The sequence below is a fragment of the Camelus bactrianus genome, chromosome 11 (assembly GCF_048773025.1).
Source record: "Camelus bactrianus isolate YW-2024 breed Bactrian camel chromosome 11, ASM4877302v1, whole genome shotgun sequence".
Lineage (NCBI taxonomy): Eukaryota > Metazoa > Chordata > Mammalia > Artiodactyla > Camelidae > Camelus > Camelus bactrianus.
Genome location: NC_133549.1, coordinates 46,896,785 through 46,920,956, shown reverse-complemented (window position 1 = coordinate 46,920,956; position 24,172 = coordinate 46,896,785). Strand labels below are relative to the sequence as shown.

The 24,172-nt window shown below is 39.7% G+C and overlaps 1 long non-coding RNA gene across 1 annotated transcript in view; it reads left to right on the top strand.

Moving 5' to 3' along the window:
- LOC141579128 (uncharacterized) overlaps positions 1 to 24,172 on the top strand; it is a 144,562-nt gene that overhangs the window by 46,713 nt on the left and 73,677 nt on the right. Inside the window, exon 2 of the long non-coding RNA XR_012510201.1 lies at positions 9,563 to 9,654. This is a non-coding gene — a long non-coding RNA (uncharacterized LOC141579128). The remainder of the gene's footprint in view (positions 1 to 9,562; positions 9,655 to 24,172) is intronic.

The window sequence follows — 24,172 nt, the reverse complement described above, 5'->3', positions numbered from 1 at the left end:
GCAAATGCCCTGACACCAGCCACTCCTGCCTTATCTGCAGGAGCCATCTTTAACCTGTCAAAACCCAGGTCTATTCACAGGCTGTGAAGGGCGGCTCCTGTCCAAAGCCACTTCTGCCCCTTCCCCTGCTCCTGCCACCTGGCGGCTAAGCAACCAGTTTCAGAGGCTTGAGGACACGGCCCAGTCTCTGAATCCTGACCCAGGTCTCCTTGTACACTCTGGTCAATTGCATCAGAGATCTCTTTTGTGAAAAAATGCAATAATGTTCTCTCAAGAGAACTAGAGTAGCCATTTATTTTGGCTTCATCATATCGATTCAAGGAAATCTCTTCCCTCTTCTTTAAACTGTCCCTGGAGTCACCGGGGTTTTTGTGCTTCACTTTGCCCAGGGCAAAACCTCTTCCGTCCAACTCCTCTGGATGGCCTTTGCCCAAGCGGGAAAGCACTCAAGCAAAATATCTTCCCCAGAATTAGTGAAAGACTTCTTTTAAGGATAGTTAATAAAAGTCAGTCATCTCTTTTGGTGTAATTTTTCATTTCAGAAGCCAAAGTATAGCTTTGCTTCTGAGATATGCAAGCAGCAGAAGGCCTGCGCAGGAGGGTTGAAGGTTTCCTCCCAGACGCCGGGAGCTCTGGAGTTCCCACTTAGAGAAGAGCTTGTCTGTGTGCATGTCTGACGCTCCCTCTCTCACATAGTTCACATTTTTCTGTCATTGCAATGTCACTCCAGCTGCATTGTACGAAACCAGTATTTTTATTTTTGACCTTTGGAATTTTTTTTCTCCTAGTGCCTAGAGACAGTAATGCTGGACTATGAGTCTTTGTGAAAAAAAGAAAATTCTCTTGTTTTTCCCTCAACTGCAGAGCGTCTAAGACTGGTCTCAGGATCTGCCTGTATTAGCAACTGCTGCTTTAATCCCTTTTCTTAGGGTGGTGGGGAGGGCAGGTACATGTGGTTTGAAAGAATTCTCAAGATGATTTGGATAAACACCATCCTGGCCCCGTTGAGACTCTCCGGTCTAAGTAGAGGCACAGCTATTTGGCCCCTTTCAGTTAATTCACAGGACTTTCAGTCAAGGTTTCAAACTCTGAAACCTCAGTCGAACCACTTAATAGTTTTGTTATGGTTGAAATGGTTATATATGGGTGTCTGAATATGGCGTTATTTCAAGTTCTTCAGTTTTTCTGAGAGTTCTTTAAACTTTTGCAACATTCCTACAGTTTCTGCTCCATTGGGTTTAAATTTCTTGGGATAACTTTGGCAAATTGTTAACCATTTGGGTGTCAGGTTCTTCATCTTTAGAATGGGAGAGACATGTACCTGGCACTGCTGTGAGGACTGGGCGGGGGGGGGGGGGCGGGATGTGTGCTGCCTAGCACTGCACCAGGAATACAGTAGGGCCCTGGATAAATGACTGCTCTAACCAGGATGATGATAGTGATATTTACCACTGAGAGTGAAACAGTTTGATTTTTCTTCTCTCTGACACATCCTGATCTCTCTGGGCAAGGTAACCTGAGATTCCCTAAACTGAAAACAGGGGTGGCAATCCACTGTATATCGAGCTTCTGCCGTGCGCCATGGTGTGGGGTTAGGTGCCTCTGCTCTTTCATCTCAGTGCTCATCTCAGTGTTCTGAGGTGAGACCGCTAGTCCCATTTTATTGATGAGCACATTGAGTCTGAAGAGGCTGTGAATGTAGCAGTCAAGGTTCTTAGTTGCAAGCAACAGATTGATGTAAGCAGAACAGGAATCTATGGAGAGGATCTCAGGAAGCCCACAGAATCACTGGGAAGGTTAAGGGACAGGCTTAGAAAACAGGGCTGGAACAGGCTCAGAGCAGATGCTCTAAGGACTACAGCCAAACCCACACTGCAGATCTGTTCACCCATACCGCTAGCCATGGACCCTGGGAGCTACCGCCATCTGGAAACTGGATATTGCTGTTACTGCTGCTGCTGCAGAAAGAATTCTTTCCTCATCTTGCTTCATGAGTCACGAGCTCCTAATTCTAAGCCTGGGGTGGTGGGGTGGGGGTGGTATCTGCTTACTTTAGTTCAAATTACATGCTCCCGCCCTATTGCAAAGGAGGCTGGGAAAATAAATATCTGGCTTTTAGGGAGGAATCCTCTGTTCCAAGTCCCCTTTGGTAAGGAATTCCCCCAAACGTAGAAAGGGAATCAGACACCAGTGTAGCCACAAACCATTAAATGTCTACTGCACTGAGAAATTGAGATTCGTTGCCAACCTAGACATACCTGAGCCTCCCTTACTGTGACCTTCCATGGGTTGTGTGTGAAGTCGTGTTTGCCTTCTCCAAGTCAGATATTTCACTGTTGTTGGCAAACCAGACCCCAAGTTCTTTCCCTCAATAGGTATTTATTTGGTTCTGTATAAATACTGGCACTTACAATAAACAAAATACATGTTAACAGTTAACATGATACCCAAATACACGAGAGAGACTGGAGGCTAGGGATTCCTGAAAGCATAGTCTTTGACACATGGGGTCATGGGATATTTGGACAGAAAGCATTCCTGAGCTAGTCTAACCCACCTCTTCACGGGTAAAGGAGAAAAGTCCGTTCAAGACACCATCAACTGTCACGGACAGATTGTCTGACTCACTAGCCTCACCCTGCCCTAGAAGCACAACCCGTAGAACACTCTGAGGGGAAAAAGCAAACTTCCTTCAAAAACAAAATCAACAGATGAAGCCAAAATTGCCCACCATATCTGAGGGGCAATCAGATATGATGCATCAAGAGCTTCAAAAATTTCTGATTCACTAATTCCTCTTTTAGAAATCAAGCCTAGGGAAATGTAGGTAGAGGTGTAGAGAAAGCTTATGTTCTGGGATGTTCATTTATAACAGGGTAATTTATTCTAGAAAAGTATTGATTCTGATTTTTAAAAATACATGTCTGTACCTACATATACTCATATAAAAATCCAATTAAGAAATATACCAAAGAAGAAATATACCACAAATGTCAATTGTGAGATTATCTCTAGGTAGAGAGATGACGATTTTTAAATCTTATTTTTGTATTTTCGTAGGATTTCCAGAACTTTCTTCAATAAATATGTACTTGTCTTATAAATAGAAAAATAGTATGTTTTGCTCTTAAAAAATTTTTATCAGATAATACAATCTTCAAAGAAACCAAAGAGAAAAGAGTTAAACCAGTTTTCAGGGGGACAGGGCTGTTCAATCCATCCCTAGGGGCCATCTGAGTAGAGGGCAAATTAAAACCCGAAAGTTTAAAGTCAATCAGTTTGTCTTCATGGGCCCTCAATGGGGAAAACTTCAGTCATTTCCCTTGCCTGGCACTCTTGTGGTCAGAGGATGAAATCCAATCACGGGGTCAGTTGGGTTTATACATTCCATGGCAAACCAATTTGGCCATTTCTCTGCATTTCCCAAAAGTTCTCTGACTTCCTAGACAGGAATTGTGAACACAGGGAGACCTTTATGCTGGTTCCTGCAGCACATCTGGTTTACAGCGTGTGCCAGATGGGCTCCCTTTCATCTGGGGAGAGGGGCAGGAGGGGACACAGGAGCCTCTGTAGGTCCAAAGAACTTCTCTACTTCCCCAGTGGAGGCTCTAGTTTTTGGTGAAGTGTTTCCAGTTAAGATGTAAGTGTATCATGTTGGAGTCACAATGTCCTTTAACTTTAGGGGAATATGCTTTTTATTAGATGCTGCCCACCTGACCTTTAGGTTTATTGCTCAGCCCCTAAATGTTTTAGACAAGCTATTGGTTGGTTTCTGATACCATCATGTACCGCATGAATATTTATTGAGCATCTGTTCTGTACTCTGCTCTGGGAATACAGCAATGAAAATACAGATGTGGTTCTCTATTGCTCACGGAGCTCACTTTCACTAAGAAGAGGGCATATTGCCCTCATCTGTCCTCTTGCACTTGGGGACAGACTGCTGACTTTCTACCTTACTAACCTCAGTCTATTATTTGGTCTATACCTAGCCTCTGATCATACCAAACACTCCATCACCTTAGACAGGCTGGGTTGGAAATAAATCGTAGATAATGCTCATGTGTACAAGCCCCAAATTAAGTGAAAGGAAAGATACTACTGGAGGAAGGCGAGGGGCTGGGTTCATCCAGTGGCTGAGAAGAAAAGGATGAGTTGGTTGACTGGCCAATACCAACATGGGGAAAAGGAACAAAGAAGAGAGGAGCTGAAAGGTAGGTGCCACTGCAGCCATGTTGGGCCTTGGTGAATCCGAAGCAGGGAGACCATGTTCAATCTCTTTCCAGGAAGTGCACCTTTGCCCACTACATTGTTCTTAAAGATTCTCCTTTTGTTCTCCATTCCCTGCTGAAACTCTGGGGGAAAGGAAGTCAGACCCATCCTTCCCTTTCCTTAGTACCACCAAACTCCTCTTTTCTCTTACACCAAAGGCCTGAATATTCTTACTGAGCACCAGTGGAGTCTAACCAACACTCATGTCACAACATAGGACATTTCTCTTTATCTAGAAACTGAACAACCACTGAAAAGCTCACAGTTCTCTACAAGAGTAAACACTATTTACAATGACTCTGAGACTTCTCAAGAGCTTAACGTGACTCTTAATTTATTAAAGAGTGACAAAATAGTGCATTGAAAAGTTGTTGGCTTAACATATTTGGTGCTGTTTTTCAATTAAAAAAAAAGTTAATCTGTATATGCTTTTAGATACAGAATCTCTCAGGGTTCAGGCAGGAAACAAAGTTCAAATGAGGAGACTTTTGGGAAATGACCACTTATAGAAGGGTAATCAGGATTAAGGGAACCCAGGTGGGAAATCAAGGCACCAGAGATTAGCAACAGTGGGAATCCATTACCACCTCTGGGCCTGAAGGGGGGAAAAGATGAACCAGTGTTGCTGGAGAGCTGGAACCTTAGCAGAGGGAGCTGGAGGGAGCCACGGTCTCAGAGGGATGGAATCTCTAAGAGAATCAGCGTGCTGAGGCAGAATAGGTGCAGGGAAGAAATACCCTGACCTTGTTCTCCTTCCACCTTCTCATTTCCATTGGCCAAACCCAACTGGCAGCCAGATGGTCAAAGGGAGAAGTCAAAAGGAGGCAGATGATGCAATACCTAGAGGCCAGCCTCTGGGACACAGAATAGGGTAGAATAGAGAATGGAATGGGTGGGCAGGGGTGGGTGGAATTCAGAGAATAACCAGCATAGGTACTAATTCTCTCTCATACCCAGAGTATGGAATTACTCAGAGCATTGTTTTCCATCACCGTTGTAAATGTCATTTTATTGGTCAAACCTCCCAAGAATTGTGGGGTTTTTTTCTCCTCCCACAAATACTTTCTGAAAGTCATGGCTGGTTATGCCTGAAACAGTATCATTTTCATTTACTGAAAAATATTTACTGGGTACTTAACTATGTACCAGACACTATGGGAAAGGGTCCCACATTTGCCCCTCTCCCATCATTCTCATTCATGGGGATCATTTCACCTCCCATTTTTCAACAAAAATCCTAATAATCCTTTCCATTTGGACCAGGATTTATATAACCACATCTGCTTTACTTTTTTGGTAAATCTCAATTTTGTTTGACTTGATAGTCTTTCCTGGACAACTGAATCCCACATGTCTCTGAATCTAGCAGAAAGTTTACAGATTTTTTTTTTTCTGGATTAGAACTTAAGTTATTGGTGGTCCTATATTTATTTTTAAATGAGGAGACAATATGTTTGGTTCTGTGAAGAACTTTCAAAATAAAACTTATGCTCATTAAATGTAGATAATACTTTAATAAGAAAAAAGTCCTTTTTAAGAGTATGTCTACATGAGTGGCTTTCAAATTTTTTGACTGCAGCCCACAATAAAAAATACTTATTATATCCCAACCCAGTTTCGTGAAACAATACTCACTATTACCTTGTTTGAAGCATTCTGTTATTTTCTGATTTTCTGTTCTACTCAATTCTATTTCTTTAAAAAAAAAATGCTGATAGTAACCTACTGAATTGATTTTATAGTGTTTTGATGGAGTGCACTCTGCAGTTTGGAGAACATTGGCCTACATGATATCTTGAAACCCTTTTTAAAATAGACCCAGCACTGGATCTGTATTTAAAGGGTGCTTAGATGTCTAAATGTTTATTTTTTAGCCATCATCAGATGTGCCAATCTCACCATTTTTTCTTTGATTTTAAGAGCTCCAAACTGGTCTGATCAGTAGCTTTTACTGCTAGTTTGGCTTATGGTTGGAACTAATTAGCAACAGGGATGAGCAGCTGTGGCTTTCCAAATCACCTTCATAAACACAACCAGTGTTTTTTGCTTGTTTATTTTAAACTGAAGAAATCCGTTTGACTTCAGTTTCATTGCAAAGATAGTACAGATGGTCCTGGGTGAGCACCTGACTCATTGCTGAGGGACTGGGGGGATTTAGATGGAAATGAAGTCCTCTCCCACCATGGAGACTACATGGGAGGGGGCCAAGGGGAGAAAATCATTACTGCTGTTCATCAGGCACTTACCACGTGTTAAGGGCATTCTATACATTATCTCACTTGGTTCTTGTAATAATCCAGTGAGTAGGTTTTATTTTCTTCATTTTAGGGCAGAGGGAAGTATTGTTGCCATTTAGACAGGAGAATACAGAAGTTCAGAGAGCTTTCATAACTTGCTAAAGCTCGCACAAGTAGCATATAGCAGAGTTAGAAATCAACTCTCTCTCTTACTTGCAATACTATAACACTTCTTTTGTCCTTGACCTGGAAAGTGGAGCAGGTAAAACAAATTCTTTTGGCTACTGGGGCATTAGATGTAGGATTTGGAGGTGGAGGTGTGCTTCTAGTTTCTGAGTTGCTTTGAGAAAGATGCCATCCCTGTGTCCAAATTTCATTGTTAAAATTTAGAATTCTGGGTGGAACACAAAGAAATAATTGGAAACTAGAGGAATTAGGAATTAGAAATTGGGAATTAGAGGACAACTAATATTCAGCTTGATAATAAAAACAGTGTACTTCTAGGAGTCATTTTGACTGTATTTTATCATTCATACTATGGTCTCTATGAAAATATTTTTAAAAGGCACATCCAATTCCAAAAAAACAAGTTTTTGAAATTAATTTGTGAACTGGTGAATGCATGCATTTAATGTATGCACAATATAATTCCATATCTGGTTGCCCTCTCCCCTCCAAATGATAATGCATTATGCATTTGCATAGCTGGGGACAGAGAATTGGAAACTATGGAAATAAAGCAATATCATAGGTTTCTACTATAAAAGTTCGATTGGATACAGAAAAAAAGCGGGGAGAGGATTGCTTTAGTACCTCCCAGGAAAGACTGGTGTTGGGACTTTCAGAAAGAGAGACATTGCTAGAGACTTGACAGTTTGAGAACCAAGAAAGAATCAACATGTACATTGAGGACATTGTGACTTTTAGCCAATATATAGGCTAAATAATGTTAACAGCTTATAGACTAAATAATATTAATATCTTATAGGCTAAAATACTATTAACACGCATCGCAAAGACCTCCTTTGAAACTTTGCTTAAAAGAGCCAAAGCAACACATTTATAGCAAGATCAGAGATCAGATACACCTTTTGGCACTTAGACTTTTTCATTTTCTTTATGTAATGTTGTTACAGTTATGTTTAAGTGCATTAACTAGAGGTTTTTAAGCCCAGTGGATATTTGTCTGTTCTATACAAACAATGGTGAAGTATTTCTCTAGGTTTTAGCTTTCCAGAACTTAAATTGTCCATGAAATAACTGTTTTGCTCATTATGTTAGCCAAAAAGTAAGCAAGGTCAATCAGTTGATGGTTATAACTTGAGATGTGAGAGTAGGGCTGCTTTTGACATGTGTCTCCCCCCCTTCCCCCAAATTAAACATGGATAATAGAATTACACACACACACAAAAAAAAAAGACAGGGAAAAAATCACATACAGTTACAAAATGTTTACATTACATAAATAATACAACTTCCAAAGTTGTGGACCCAAGAATCAAATGCTTATAGTGCCGTGGGAAGTAATATGTATCCTCAGAAATCCAATGGCTCTGGAAACTTTTTATGTTGCTACTCAGTGAGATGCTGAAAAGACTTGTGATCAAAAGGGTTGAGGCCATGCTTTTGTGCAGACACTGCCTCTGAAAATCACTGGTAATGACTTTCTCCTTGGTTTTTGGCTTTGAAAACAAAGATGTTTCCATTAGAATTGACCCATTGAGGAGCAAGAGAGATGGTCATATATAGATAGCATCCTTCCAGTGTCCAGCCCAGACTATCTGTCTTGGGGGATGGACCGCCATGGTTCTCTCTGTAAGCTGCTGCTTGGAAACCAAGGACTAAGGAACCAACGTTATGTTCTCACCAAAGTTAATATTAAGGATTAGGTCCCAATTCCCTGGGCAAGCCACACAGGCTGAAAGGTGGGCTCTGGATTCACTAAATAGGTTCCATTTTCTTCCCTATCCATGGTCTTGGTGCATGTGTAGGGAAAAGGACAGAAAACCAGGTTTGGGGCCAATATGAAGAAATGCTATGTAGATTCAAATGCAGGGTGATTAGAAGAGCCGACGCTCATTAAACAGGATTTGCTCTCTTCCAACTGGACATGCACAGGAGTTGGGTTTTTAAAAAAAGTATTAACTTATTTTTTTTTTCCCCTTCAAGCTTAGCCAGAGACCTCACGGAGGTCTAAACCCAAGCCAAGCTTGATCTGTTTTAATTCAACCACTGTTGATTTATGGCTTAGCAAAAAATGTCTGAGAATTTTTTTGAGCTAAAAAAATTTTTTTTACCCTAACTTGACTCTCTCACATCTCAAATACAGTTGAAGGGATATTTCTCAGACTTTTAAAAGACAAAGCTATCTGGAGTGGAAGGGAACTCTCAAAGCTTCAAATCCCAGTAAGAAATCCTGTGATCATTTATGTACAAGTAAAAACAAATATATGGAAGGCCATATGACACTTTAAATATGTTCATTTGATTCCTTTTGAATAGAGACAAGAGCAGAATCAACCCAAGGCCAAAGGGGAGAGGTGGGTTGGGTTGGGAGTGTTCTCGAGTTGGTACCAGCAGGAGGGACACAAAAGTCCTTTTGTTTCTTTCTTTTATCCTCTGTCTTCCTCTTCTTCCAGCCCTCCTCCAATTCAAAAAACAAAACCACCGCCCTACTTCCAAACAAAAACATCTCTCATTGTCCAGACAGAAGACAATCCATGGTGGATTTTCTTCCCTATCTTGCCCTGGAATGGGTGTCGTTACACAACATGAGCAGGAATTGGGCTAATAAGCAATTACCAACTGCAGGAGAAAACCAATATGAAGCTGCAGGCCCCTTCTAGCTCTAATGTTTTATTCATCTAACTCAGTTCATGAGGAGCAGTCCTTTCCCTACCTCTGGTACCATTCAGCCTGTGCTGCATGATTTAACCATTCATTAGCTGTGGGTTTATAATTCTCACCTTCTGTGTGAGCATCCGTCTTTCTCATAAGACTGTAAGCTCAGTGAGAGCAGGAACTGATCCTGTATTTTGTCTCATTTCCCACAGCGCTGACCTTCAACCTCCCTCCCAAGCTTTCACATGTTAACCCAGAGACTGACAGAGTCCCCAGCGTCAAAGAACACGCTGAAGGAACAAAGGTAAAAGATATCTTTCTTCCTAATGCTGAGAAGTGAACATATAATTGCTGATAATTGCACTGCACTCTTCTTCCTGGGGGATCTTTGAGAAGCAGGGAAGGGGCAGTCTCTGACATTGTATATTTATACAGTGTGTGTTTTTCTACTAAGTGCATCTCTTCATGAAAAGATTACTGCTTATACAGCAGCTTTGCTCATGAAGGTTAATGTATGTTCAATGCTTAGATTTCCTTGGCCCAGACCTAGAATTACTGATTTTACTTCTAATGCTTTAAATTCCTTTCATGGTTTTAGTTTTTCAATTTCATGACTTCAGTTAACTCCTCAGAGCAGCACATCTGTGCTGTGTGTTAACTTTCTTGCTCCAGACATCCTGGTTGCATGTCAAGTATTGGTTAATGAGCAAGAAATAGTGAAAACAAGTGAAATAATGAAACAGAATCATGCTTAAGTATTAAAAAAAAAAAAAGTCCAATTCTTGGGATAACCTTTTTTTGCCAAAACGTGATGCCAGTGTTTACAAGTGAATTTATAAAGACAAACTAGGTGACATTTATTGAGCATTTGTATTATTCCATGTACTGTGCAAAGCATTCCATAGGTATTATCTCATTTAGCCGTCAGAACAATTCTAGGAGTTGTTACTATTTACAATTAGGCACTATTGCTGTTGTTCACTATGACTCATTTGGTCCTTACATGGGTTGATGATGTTTTCTGCATGCTTTTCTTGTACTATGTGAAGGTTTTGTAGTGTTTATCATGTATCTCATCTGTGTTTGTTATATTAGTTGCTGTAAGAAAAAGGTTCCTGAGACCAGTTGCATAAAGAACAAAAACATTTACTTCTTTCTCATGTAAAAGTCCAGGAGGCAGGTTTCTGGTTGGCTGGTGGCTACATTCCACATGATATTTCAGGGACCTTGGTTCTTTCCATATTTTTTCTACATCACTTCCTGGGTATGGCCTAGTGTTAAGGTATCAGACCAGTAGTGACGTTTATCAATTCTGCTTGCTTTGGAGAAAACTTAATTGGATGGCCTCATCTAACTTCAAAGGAGGCTAGGATATGTATTTTCTAGGCAGCCAGGTGTCTAGCTGTAGTTCTATCACTACGAAAAAGGGATGAGTGGAATTTATTAAGTAGCTCACTGTGTCCATTCCAGTCTTCAATAAACAGCTTGTAAACAGTTAGAGAGCTAGGCTCGGTCTTGTTCACACCTGTCCTAATTACAGGATAAGACACCTGCCACTAAAGTAACAAATGCTTGACTCATGTGCCAGCTCTCCCTACTCTAGTGTTAGAGGCAGACATCATTAATCAATCATGAAACTCTTTCCTGATGAACCTGGGTATGCCCTCAGAATCCTTTGCAACACAGTGCCTCTGGAATTTACTAGCAATTAGTGGGAACTGGCACCAGATTTTAATCCTATTAGACCTCCCTGATTGTAGGTATTCAAATATTGATTAAAGAGAAGGAACCATAGTAGTTTCCCCCTTATTTCCATGGAAATAAATATGTTGGTTGCTTGGGTGATTTTAAAGTATGTCTGCAAATTCTTTGACATGCCTTTCTTCAAAAGGTAGAGTTTAATTCCCCTCCCCTTGAATGTGGGCCATTGGTGACTCGCTTCTAACAAATAGAATGTGGTGCAAGGAATGCTGTGTGGCTTCTGAGACTATCATAAAAAAGATACAGCTTCCACTTGGCATTTTCTTACCTTTGAACTGCTCACTCTGGGGGTATCCAGCTACCATGTCACAAGGACTCTCAAGCAGCTCTGTGGACAGGTCCATGTGTAGAGGAACTAAGACCTTCAGCCAACAACCATTATCAATTTGCCAGCCACGTGACTGAGCCACCTTGTAATGGGATCCTCTGGCCCCAGTCAAGCTATAAGATAAAATAAACGATTGTTATTGTTTTAAGGCACTAAGTTTTGGGGTAACTTATTCTGCAACAAATAATACAGACTAATAGATAAATGAAGAAAAAATGAATAAAATAATTGCCTTTTTAGAATGGAAACTTGTGGAATGTCAGGAAAGCTAAGACCAGGAGTGGCTGGGCCTGAAGTTAGATTATGGGAGGGATGGAGGAGGGAGTTGGTGGGGGACACAGTTGCTGGTGTTTGATGGAAGCCAAGGCAGGAAGGTAGAGCACGACACCTGCTTCTAGATTGGAAGGCAGGGGCATTAGGGTCATCAGACAAGGGTAGGAACTCATCTTCAGGGTAACCTGAACACGGACAGGTGGCCAAATGCCAGGAGTTGTCTACAGTATCCATAGTACCTGAGGGTCCTAATAGGGGGAACAGAGGGATGAAGATTTTATAATTACTCTTTGATTGTTGGACTGTTGTTTCAGTGACAGCAGCTCCTCTTCTGGACTAAATCATCTTTATTAGGCTATACCAAGCTGATGATGTTCAAGGAAGAATCATTAGGTTTACAAGAAACAGAAATAGTTATTCTGTGATTTTCCCAACCAGCTAGATCACAGAAGCTGCAATAGCTTGAAATTCATTTTGATCCATAAGGAGACTCCAAGAGGCTTCTCAAATCCTTCTTATATCCCACATTCCCACATGGCCGTGTCAAATCACCCTTAAGTGCTCCTAAGGTATGTGGTCCCCATAGTGCTGTCCCAAGATACCATCCATCCATCCACACAGTGCTGCTGCAAAATGTTTCCCTCCTTTCCCTTCTATGTGGTCCTGTTTTCCAATCTAATTTTCCCTTAGGCTTCACACTTGGGTGAGGGCTCTTCACCTGGGGTTCTGTTAGTCTGATCATGTACTCATTCATTCATGCTCTTTGGAGGAAAGTAACAGAAACATACTTGAACTTTTAAAAGCAAAGATGGATAAATTGACTATTGAGACTCAAGGACATCTTACTAAATTAAAGAGTGAGAATAAGCTGAGCTTTATGGGGATTGGAGTTGGGAGGTGGGAAACCTTCAGAAACTCAGGGAATTCTTAATCCCTGGGTCTTCTCTCCACTTCTCGGGGCCTCTGTGTCATTCACACAGTACATCAGCTTAATCTGATATTTGGTCTGTGAGGCAGATGTAAAGAGCTACCCACAATGCCAAAATTCACATACAGCAGTTCCAGACAGCCAAGGATTGTAACTCTTCCTCATTCTAAGTCCAAATTCCTAGTGTAAAGACTTTGTTTCTGGGGGCTCACTATAGTGGGTGGATGGGAGGCAATTAAAGGGGTCATTATAAAGTGAGAAGTCACTTCAAACTATGTCCACTGTAGTATATGCATGAATTTTCTTTAATACAATGAAGATTTATTTATTTCTCACAGTTTACACCCAACGTTGGCTGCTGGGGGGAGGGGACCACTGCTCCACAAGTCACACAAAGGAAGGCTGAATGGGACACCACCATCTTGGCTATGCCCCAGATGACACTTGTGCCCTCTTCAATACCCACTGCTAGGCATGCATTTTTTCTAAGATGGTGTATGTACTTCCATGATATTCTCAGCTAATCAATGAAGAAAGTCCATAGGGATATAACTTTGTATTTCTTACAACCTTACCGTGCTACTCAGACTCAGATACAGGTCCAAAGAAAGCTAGTCCCCTTACTCTAGCACTGAGTATTGTCTTTTCCTCCTATAGCCATGTTCTATTTTGCAATCTGCCTCCCCTTCCTTTCAGGGTGAGCCCTTTCCCCATCCAGTGTGTAGTCAGAGGTTGAAAGAGTAATCCTCACTTCTCAGTGGGGCTGGCATCGTCTCCACATACCCGTCTCATTATCTTTCCATCAAGCACCTCAGACTCTCATGCCCTGCATGGGCCCCCAGTGTGCTCACTTCACCATCCCCTGGAAATGAGCAAGTATGTATAATGTGGCAGAGTTCCTTGCTCTGGAACTTCTGTTTCTGTTACAAGTTAGGCTTTGTTTGGTTGAAAATGACAAAAATTCAACTCCAACTTGCTTAAGCAAAAAGGATTCTTCATTGTTTTATGTAAGCACGACAGAGACTCAAGGTGAAGTTACCTCTGGCACAATTGAATCCAGGGCTTCAAAGATGGTACCAGGAGTTCTCCGTCCTTGGGCTCTGCTTACTTCTCCTTGTTAGTCTCATTCTCTCCTGGTGCAGATGGTCTTTCATTTGTTAAAGAGAAAGCGCAGAGATGCAGCCAGCTATGAGCTTATATCAGCCCAATTTAGAGTGAAGGAAAGAGCTTTTCTTTCTTAGGTGCCAAATGTAAAAACTCAGGGAAAAGCTCTCATTGGCCCTTATTGGGTGACATGCTCATCACTGAGCCACTGACTATGGCCAAGGGTTGTGGGGTGTCGTGACTACCTACTTCTAGCTGGGAGGCAGCATTCTAGGATGGGAGGGAGGCCCCACCATAACTACGTGAAGTAGGGGGGCAGGGTATAGCTCAAGTGATAGAGCTTAGCATACAAAAGGTCTTGTGTTCAATCCCTAGTACCTCCTCTAAAAATAAAATAAATAAGTAAACCTAATTACTACCCCCCTGAAAATTTAAAAAAAAAATAGGTTAAAAATAACTGCATGAAGTAGGAGGAGGAAATCCTTTAAAGGAAGCATGTGCAATTCCCAGAAGAGAGAGACAGGGAAGAGATATCAATGGGCAGATAAAAACCATGCATGTCCACTTCCATTCTTAAAATCTTTGTCATCATGAAGAACAGATTCTGTAGGTGAGAGCAAAGTGGACTCAACCATCAGGTACAAAGGTCAAGGCAGATTTGAATTTGTCCTACCTTTGCCTAAATGAATCAGAATTATGAGGAGTCTGCATAAGGCCTTTCTAGATTGTGGTAGCAATTGTCTATTATCTAAGGCAGAGACAGTAGTGTTTCCTTCTGGCCCTGCACCTGCCAAGTAGGTGAAAGGTTAATGAATGTTTGTGGAATGATAGCATTTTGACATGAGCCAGCCCATTGCTACAGAATTATTTTGTCTCTTTAAACTGTCTTAAATTTGGTGAACTTTTTTTGAAGTTTATTGGCAGTGAGTGGTGTGAGGGGCTATACTAATTCTGGGGCCAAATTAAGACAGAGTACTTTCCCTTTTGTCATGGTAACAGGAAATCTCAATACATCTGTAGTCTGGGTGTTCGTGATACAGTGCTTGGCATAGATGTCCCTATCATATCCCACCATATTACTGAAGATGGCCCATTCCCATCGACTGGAAGGGAAATTCTAGAACCTTCAAGCAGAAAAGCAGACTGAGCTAATGACTGCTCTCAAGGTGTTCCTAATGTAAAAACTCAGGGAAAAGCTAGAGGGACAGCTTCAGCAAAATGAATCACCAAGAAAGAAGGAGAAAAGGCAACCAGGTAATGAGGGATCCAGCAGGGGAGACACAGTGAAAGAGAGAGATCCCAAAATGCAGAATCTGGTCCAGATGGAAGCAGGAGAAAGAAGGGCTCCAGGAGAGAGGGGTCCAGAAAAAAGGAGAGAAAAAAAGGAATTATAAATATCTGATTATTAACCTCAGAAGAGACAAAATTATAAAAGGAATGCAGGATAATCAGTGTATTCTTCATACTTTAAATGTGCACAGAATTTACATAGTAATACAATTAATGCTGATTTAAGTTAAAAATGGAAATGGCTCTGATGGGATTATGCTGGAAAAGAAAGTGTGTGTGTGTGTGTGTGTGTGTGTTTTGGGGAGCTGGACAGGGTGCTAAGTCCTCAACGTCCATAGTAGAAAGCCAGTAAATAATTCCCAAAATTGAGAAGTCAAGAAAGAGTACAATAAGCATGCTATTTACAAAAATACAGTAAATTTGAGAAATAGCTGAAAAGATAGAAAGTAGTTGCCTCTGGGAGCAAGAATTGGGAATTAGGAGAGATGGAGCTGTTTTTTATTGTAAACTTAGTAGTACTATTTGACTTTTAAATCAGTGTGATCCCAATTTCGTGTGTCTGTATACACCTATAAACATACAAGTATATATTGAATTATGTGTATACCTATTTATATATGCACAGGCATTATATATATTATATGAATATTTAAATTTTATATATATCTATGCACGTTAAAAATATAGAAGAAAACATACAAAAGTTAATTATACTATCTGTTGAGAGGGTGTACAGCCTAATGTCCCAGACATGCACATATATATGTTCATTTTCATATTCTTTTTCATTAAAGGTTATTACAAGATACTGAATGTAGTTCTCTGTGCTATATGGAATAAATTGTTTTTTTAGCTCTTTTTATATATAGTGGTTAGCTTTTGCAAATCTCAAATGCCCAAATTCCCACCTGCTTTCCCTGGTAACCATAGACTGTTTACTATGTCTGCGAGTCTGTTTCTTTTATAATGAGTTCATTAGGGTCCCCTTTTTTCTTTGTTTGTTTGTTTCTTTCTTTTTTAGATTCCAAATATAAGTTATATCACATGGTATTTTTCTTTCTCTTTCTGGCTTCACTTAGAATGACGATCTCTAGGTCCATCCATGTTGCTGCAAATGACATTATTTTATTCTTTTTTGTCACTGAGTAGTATTCCATTGTATAAATACACCACAACTTCTTTATCCAGTCATCTGTCGATGGACATTTAGGTTGCTTCCACATCTTGGCTATTGTATGTAGGGCTGCTAACAATACTGAAGAAAAAGAATGAAGCTGGAGGAATAACCCTCCCAGACTTCAGACAATACTACAGAGCTGCAGTAATCAAAACAGCATGGTATTGGCACAATAAACAGACATATAGATCAATGGAACAGAATAGAGAGCTCAGAAATAAACCCACAGACTTACAGTCAACTAATCTTCAACAATGGAGGCAAGAATATATAATGGAGAAAAGACAGTCTTTTCAGAAAGTGGTGTTGGGAAAACTGGATAGCAGCATGTAAATCAATGAAGTTAGAATATTCCCTCACACCATACACAAAAATAAACTCAAAATGGCTTAAAGACTTAAATATAAGACAATATGCTATAAATCTCCTAGAAGAAAACATAGGCAAAACATTCTCTGACATAAATCTTAGCAAGGGTCTCCTAGGGAAGTCTACCCAAGCAATAGAAATAAAAGAAAAATAAACAAATGGGACCTAATTAAACTTATAAACTTTTGCATAACAAAGGAAACCATAAGCAAAACAAAATGACAACCTATGGAATGGGAGAAAATATTTGCAAATAATGCAACTGACAAAGACTTAATTTCCAGAATATATAAACAGCTCATACAACTTAATAACAAAAAACCAAACAACCCAATCCAAAAATGGACAGAGGACCTAAACAAGCAATTCTCCAGTGAAGACCTGCAAATGGCCAATAAGCACATGAAAAAATGCTCAATATCACTAATTATCATAGAAATGTAAATCAAAACTACAATGAGGTATCACCTCATACCAGTCAGAATGGCCATCATTCCAAAGTCCATGAACGATAAATGCTGGAGAGGGTGTGGAGAAAAGGGAACCCTCCTACACTGCTGTTGGGAATGTAGTTTGGTGCAGCCATTATGGAAAACAGCATGGAGAGTCCTCAAAAAACTAAAAATAGACTTGCCATATGATTCAATGTTCATAGCAGTTTCAATTTTAGCTGTTATCTCTATTTCCAAAACTAAAGAAGGTACATTGTTTTATCATTACAATTTTTTTTTCAAGAGGGAGAGAAAGAAAAAACAGGACAGAAGGCACCTTTCTGGAAAGCAGGAGATCTGGATTCAACCCCAGCTGCACCACTAATTCCCTGTGATCTTGAGCAAACTATCACCTCCCTGGGCCCCTGTTGATGCAGCTATAAAAGCAGGATTGAACTGAGCTCTAAATAATAGCAATGCTCAGAGCTACCATTATATATGATGGATTATGTTGCCAACACTGTGCTAAATGCTTTATTTATACAAGGGGTTCTCAAACTTTAGCAGGCATGAGAATCACCTGGAGAGCTTTTTAGAACACAGATCACTGGGCCCACCCCCAGAGTTTCTGATTCAGTGGGTCTGGGCTGAGGCCTGAGAATTTGCATTACTGATAATTTGCCAGATAAGGCTATCTGGGGACTACACTTTGAGGACCACTGACTTATATTAACTCATCTAAGACTTTAAAAACCCTTTATGATATTATATTCCTAGATGTTTACTTGGGCCACTGATGTTTGAGAGGTCATATACAAAGGATCAGAGCTATGATTTGACTCCAAGACTATTTGAACTAAAGTTCTTACTAGAACCACTGAACATACTGCCTTCTTCTGAAGTTCCTGGCCACTTCGACTTCCTATGTTTCTACTTTACAAAGGACAGAACCCACACGTCCAAGACCAAACCAAAGCTCTTCAGAAAACCCCAAGAGAATCCTGAGCATGTGCAGCTTCTGCGTGTAGTGGATGAATGGGCACTGAACCCAGGAGCAGCTGTGAGAGGGAGAGGGAAGGACGGTAGAACTGCCGGCCCTGAGAGGCAGGCAAAGGGATTAGGGCCTTATTAAGGCACCCCCACAACTGACTTGAACTTTTCTTTCCCTCCTCCTACAGTTTATTTGGCATTTTCTGGGTCCTTAATCCACAGTCATTTGGGTGGGAAAAAAAAGTGGAAATGAGCTTTCTTCAATGTTGACTCTTCTTTCAAATTCATGACAATGTAGTGTCTCCAGGAGTGGTTATTTTCTTCCCTTTCTCCCTAGTGTGAATTCTCAAGTAAGTAGCAAATGATTTCAAATGCATGCTTACTCCAGTGGACAGCTGCCAGGAGAGAAGTGAAAATAAACTGGTGACAGGAAGTGTCACAGTTCACAGAAAGGGCAGTGAGGATATAGTGGAGCAAGTCTACAACACTTCTGGGTCCACATGCTGAAAGACTTACCCGGATGGGCTGTGCAGCCACAAATCTCCTAGTAATTCATTAAGTAAAGGGAAATGCTCCCAGAAACATTGCTCTCCTTTCCTAACACCCTTTGTCTTTTAATTTCCAAACTCCGGGTTCATTCCTATGTCAAGCAAGCCTGCGTCTCTCTCTAAACAACTCCTTCATTCGTGATGGAACACACTGTGGCAAACTAATGCTTTCTCTCTAAGTGTTTTAACAGGCTGAGGAGGTTTCTAAGCTTTAGGATCACGAGATGGGTATATGATCAGTGTGAACTACAAAACAGCATCAAAAACAGCATGAGGGATGGTGGAAACAAAAGCAAATTATGTGGTACTTTGCCCAGCAAAGGGGTTTCAAAGCTGGAAGGAACACTACAGGGATAAAAAAAAAATACATTAAAAGTTAGGCACAAGATAAAATAAGATGACAGGGTTGAGATCAAACATATCAATTGTATAAGTCAATGTAAATGGGCTTAATTTGCCTATTAAAAAAAGATTTTCAATTTGACTAACAAAGCAAAATCCCACATTCTGCTGTGTACAAGAGACACACTTAAAAGATCTCAAAGTATTAAAAATACAAGGTTAGACAAAAATATTAAGACAATGCAAATTAAAACTTAAAAATAGAGTTACGATCTTGATATCTGACAAGATGAAATTGGAACCAAAAAGCATTGTAGGAAACAAAGAAGGAGACCATAAGATGCTTAAGGCAACAATTCACAATGAGGATATATCAGTTGTTAATATTTATGCACTTAACAATTGGAGGTACAGGGGAAATAGACAGAAACCCACCATCTACAGCTAGTAGATGATTTAACTACATCTCTCTTATCCAAAACAAATCAAGTAAACAGTAAGGATATAGGAGATTGAAACACATAATAAGGTGGGTCTTATAAATCTATGTAGAAATCTGAACCCCAATAGTAGAGAAAATACCTTGGGACACAGAAAACCTCAACAAATTCCAAAGAACAGAAAGAGCACTCTTTAATCACAATACAATAAAACTAATAATTATTAACAAATAAAAAACCAAAAAGACCACACCTTCTGAAAATTTAAAAAAACAAAAATCATGTTAATAAGCAGCTGTTGGTCAGAAGTAGAAGTGCAACATGCAATTACAGAATTTCTTGAAAATAATGGTAATGGAGGCACAAATAATCAAGTCTATGGTATTCAGCTAAAGCAGTTAATAGAGGGAAAAGTTTAGCATTAAATACCTGTATTAACAAAAATGAAAAAAATGAATCAAGCACCCCACTCAAAAAGCTAGAAAAGAACATCGAAGTAAGCCAAAAGAATCTAGAAGAAAGGAATCAATAAAGACAAAACCAGTAATTAATGAATTAGAAAATATGAAAGGAGTAGAATTAATAAATAAACCAAGAGCTGAAACAATCAAACCATCAAAATATACAAAACATCAGCTAAGCTAATTGAGAAAATAAATGGTAGAAAGCATAGACACAATATAGAAGAAATAGTAGCAGTGGGTGGGGGAAATCATCAAAACAGAGGAAATCAAAAATAAAAACGTAAGAGATTTTTTTTTCAACTCTGTGCAAAATTATTTGAAAACCTAGATGAAATGGATAATTTTCTAGAAAAATACAATTTACTTAAATTAATGCCAGTAGAGAGAGAAGGTCTTAAACAGACCAGTTACCAGGAAAGACATGGAGAAAATAATGAAAGAGCTTCCCTACAAAAAAGCTCCAGGCCCAAATGGTTTCACAGGGGAACTCTACCAAACCTCTAAAGATCAGATAATCTCAATGCCACTTAAGAGAAAAAGAAAACTTCAGATAAATTGTGTATTATAAGAATAAATTGTGTATTATAATTATTATAAGAATATCAGTGGACTAAAATATGTAAAATATGTTCATTTCCATGAGTTGATAATATAGATACCAACTGGTAATAACTAAAACCAGACAATGACAATAAAACCTGCTTGTCACCTTTGGAGGATATTAGAAACTTTTATTTTGAAAGCTGGCCATTAAGGGGAAAGAATCAAGCAGTTATCTTTCTTTACCTCTGTAGACTGTATATCATGATGAAGGTAAGTTTCTCTTTGTAGAAACATTCAAGCTAAAAAATGAAAAGTACTGATAGGTTTGTAATACCACTATTTTGTAACCTCTAACAAAATCTGTGGATCTGAGCCATGATCATCAAAGGCTGCTCACTTCTCAAAGGGACCGATCAAGAGACGTTACATGTTTTTTGGTGAAAGTCCACTGCACCATCCATAATGCATTCCTGGCACAAAATCTGACCTGAATCTGACCAAGCCTCTAGAACTACTAATTTACAAGAAACACATGGTCCAGAGGAGCATGTGAAGTAATACCACAGGGATGCAATCAGCAAAACCCAAACTATAGAGATTCTACAGGATAAATGATTCAATTTCCTAAACAAATAAATTGCAAAGGAGAAGAGGTGATGGGTGAATCTATGGATTAAAAGAAATTGAAGAAACATTAACCAATCCAACATATGGATGCAATTTGGATCCTGATTCAAACGCACTGTGTAAAATTTGGACACTGATTGGTAATATGATGATATAAAGGTGTGATAATGGTATTAGAACTTTAAAAAGAGAATTCATGTATTTCAGAGATACATTCTGAAATACTTAAAGATAAAATTATATGATATCTGGAATTTGCTCCAGAAGATTAGAGGTGGGAGGGAAGAAAATTCGATGAGGCTGTAAATAAATTAAGATTGCCAGGAGTTGGTATTTAAGGAAACTGGGTGATGGGACATGGAGATTCACTATACTATCCTTTTTACTTTTGTGTACATTTGAAATTTCCCCAAATAAAAAAGTGTTGTTTTTAATTCATTCCATCTTGGGTGATTGTAATTTTCCCCTTTTACTTTTCTGTCTTTTCCAAATTTTTCACAGTGATGGTGATTTACTTTAAATAATGGGAAGAATGCCTTGTGGCAAGAAATAAATTTAGTCAGTGCCTGATTTCTTAGCTCACTGTGCAATGTTTGATAACACCTGAATATTTACTGAGTGTTTATTATGTGGCAGATATAGTCCAAATGCATATATGAGTTAACTTATTTATTCTTTTTTCATTGACGTATAGTCAGTTTCAATGTTGTGTTAATTTCTGGTGTAGAGCATAGTGATTCATTTATACATACTCCTTTTCATACTGTTTTTAATTAAAGGCCATTACAAGGTATTGAATATAGTTTCCTGTGCTATACAGTAGGACCTTGTTGTTTATCTATTTTATATATAGTAGTTAATATTTACAAATTCCAGAATTGCCAATTTATCCCCTCCCCATCCCCCCCACACGGGGCACATATCCAGAAGAAACTCTAATTTGAAAAGATACGTGAACCCTGATGTTCATAGCAGCACTATTTACATAGGCAGGACATGGAAGCAACCTAAATGTCCATTGACAGGTGATTGGATAAAGAAGTCATGATACACACACACAATGGAATACTACTCAGCCATAATAAAGAGTAAAATAATACCATTTGCTGCAACATAGATGGACCTGGAGATTGTCATACTAAGTGAAGTAAGTCAGAAAGAGAAAAATACCATATGATATCACATATGTAGAATCTAAAAAACAGGACACAAATGAACTTACTTACAAAACAGAGATAGACAGACATAGAAAACAAACTTATTTATTCTTAAATATATTATTTTCTTCTTAGAGATGAGAAAATGGAAGACTGGAGGCTTTAAGTAACTTGCTCCTGATAATACAGCTGGTAAGAGAAAGAGCCAGGACTGGACCTCAGTCTGTCTGGCTCCAGATCTTACTCTCCAAAGCATGTTATCCTTGCTTCATGACTTTAGTAATTGCTTGGTGAAATGTTGGAATATTGACTATTGTTCCCTGTGCTATACAGTAGAACTTCTATCTCCTCCCCCTCCCATAGGAGCAGCTCATGTGTGTGCTGCGGACATTATCACACTGTCACTAAGAGTCTGGCTCTTGTTTGCAGCATTGTGGTGACCTTGGGCACCAAGACAGTTCATTCTCTGAGCTTCTGTTTGATCACTTGTAAAATGAGGGTGTTGGACTGTTTGATGCTGACTGATTGCTTACCATCTGTGTAGCCTTGGAGAAGTTACATAACCTCTCTGGCTCAGTTCCCCATCTCTGAAAGGGGTGTCATTATTTCTGCCTCGTAGCATGGTTGAGAAGATGATGAGCAATCACATGTGAAAGTGTGGGGTGTAGCACCTGGCACCATAATGATAAGTGATGACTGCCATTATCTCTTCCTAAGGATCCTGGAGTCTGGAAGTATTGGGAAGAAGGACTCACTTGCCAAGGGAGATCCTACTGGACCTTGCAAGGGCATTCTGGTCTCTATAGAGAGGATTCCACATTAGCACAGGCAGGGAATAAAGAGGGACCTAAAATTCTGAGCTAAAAGGCAGCCTACTAATTGTTTGAGCTGCCATTTATTAAACCCCTACTATTCTCTAGATGCTTTACAAATAATCCCACATTCAGCCTTGGCTCAGCCCAGCAGGCCAGACATTAATAGCATCCCTATGGCTAGTAATGAGTGGAGGTGCCAGGATTAAAAACCCTGCTCTTTTTTCTTTTATTACCTTACTCTGGTTATGCTTAATATGAATTTTGGGGGACACAATTTTACCTATAACAGACCCCATGTTTGGAAGGTAGTTTTGGTGTTGCTAGCCAAGTAGGAAGACCTGAATCATGCTGACTGCTTGTGGATGCTCACAGATGCTTACTGGTGATGGCGTCTCTCCTGTGTAGATGTCCCTCTCATGGAGGGTCCCCTGCCCTTTTCTGCACCTGAAAGAGGTAGGGATGAGGGGGCTACTCAGAAGCCCAGCTTGACTAAGGGGGACTTAGGCAGGAGAACTTGTATGTCTGGCCTGTGATGGTAGGGGATTTAGCCCATGGCCAAGAATCCGTGTGACCTAAACCAAAATGGAGAAAGGAAGAAGGAAGAAGGGAGGTGGGAGATTGGGGTGGGATGAGATGTGGACAAAAAAGGACAGTTGTGCCTTGGAGAACTCTGCAGTAGGAGTCTTATGGGGTGGAGCAGACATGTTTGCACACATAATTATCAAGTAGATTGGGGTTTTCCATAGTGGATCCTGTGGAATATTGCTTTTGTGGGATATTAAATAGATACTGCATGAAGGAAGGGTTTCATGGCAAAATATGTTCGGGGAACAATACTAAACTGAATTTTCAACATTGAGATTTTAGAAATGTTAATATACTAATATGGACAATGCCTCTTCAAGACGAGTCAGTAGTGAGCAGCATTCACAATTCGATTGCACCGCAAAAACTTTTTGCTCAGGAGCATCTTGCAAGGATGCGCATTTTGAGAAATGTTGAACTAGGAAAGGATGAACCCAGAGTGAAGAAAATCACAGACTTGGTGGATGCAGTGCTTAATAGTCATGGAAAATTCTTAGTTTACATTATTACCATCCTATCTTCCTCCCTTCCTAGAGCTTTCCTCTGTTGTTAGTATGTTGGATTTCCTTGGTTTGTGAAACATTTCTAGATGTTTATACCGTTTCTTGGAAATGACTGATAAAATCCTCAACATTGATTACACAACTATT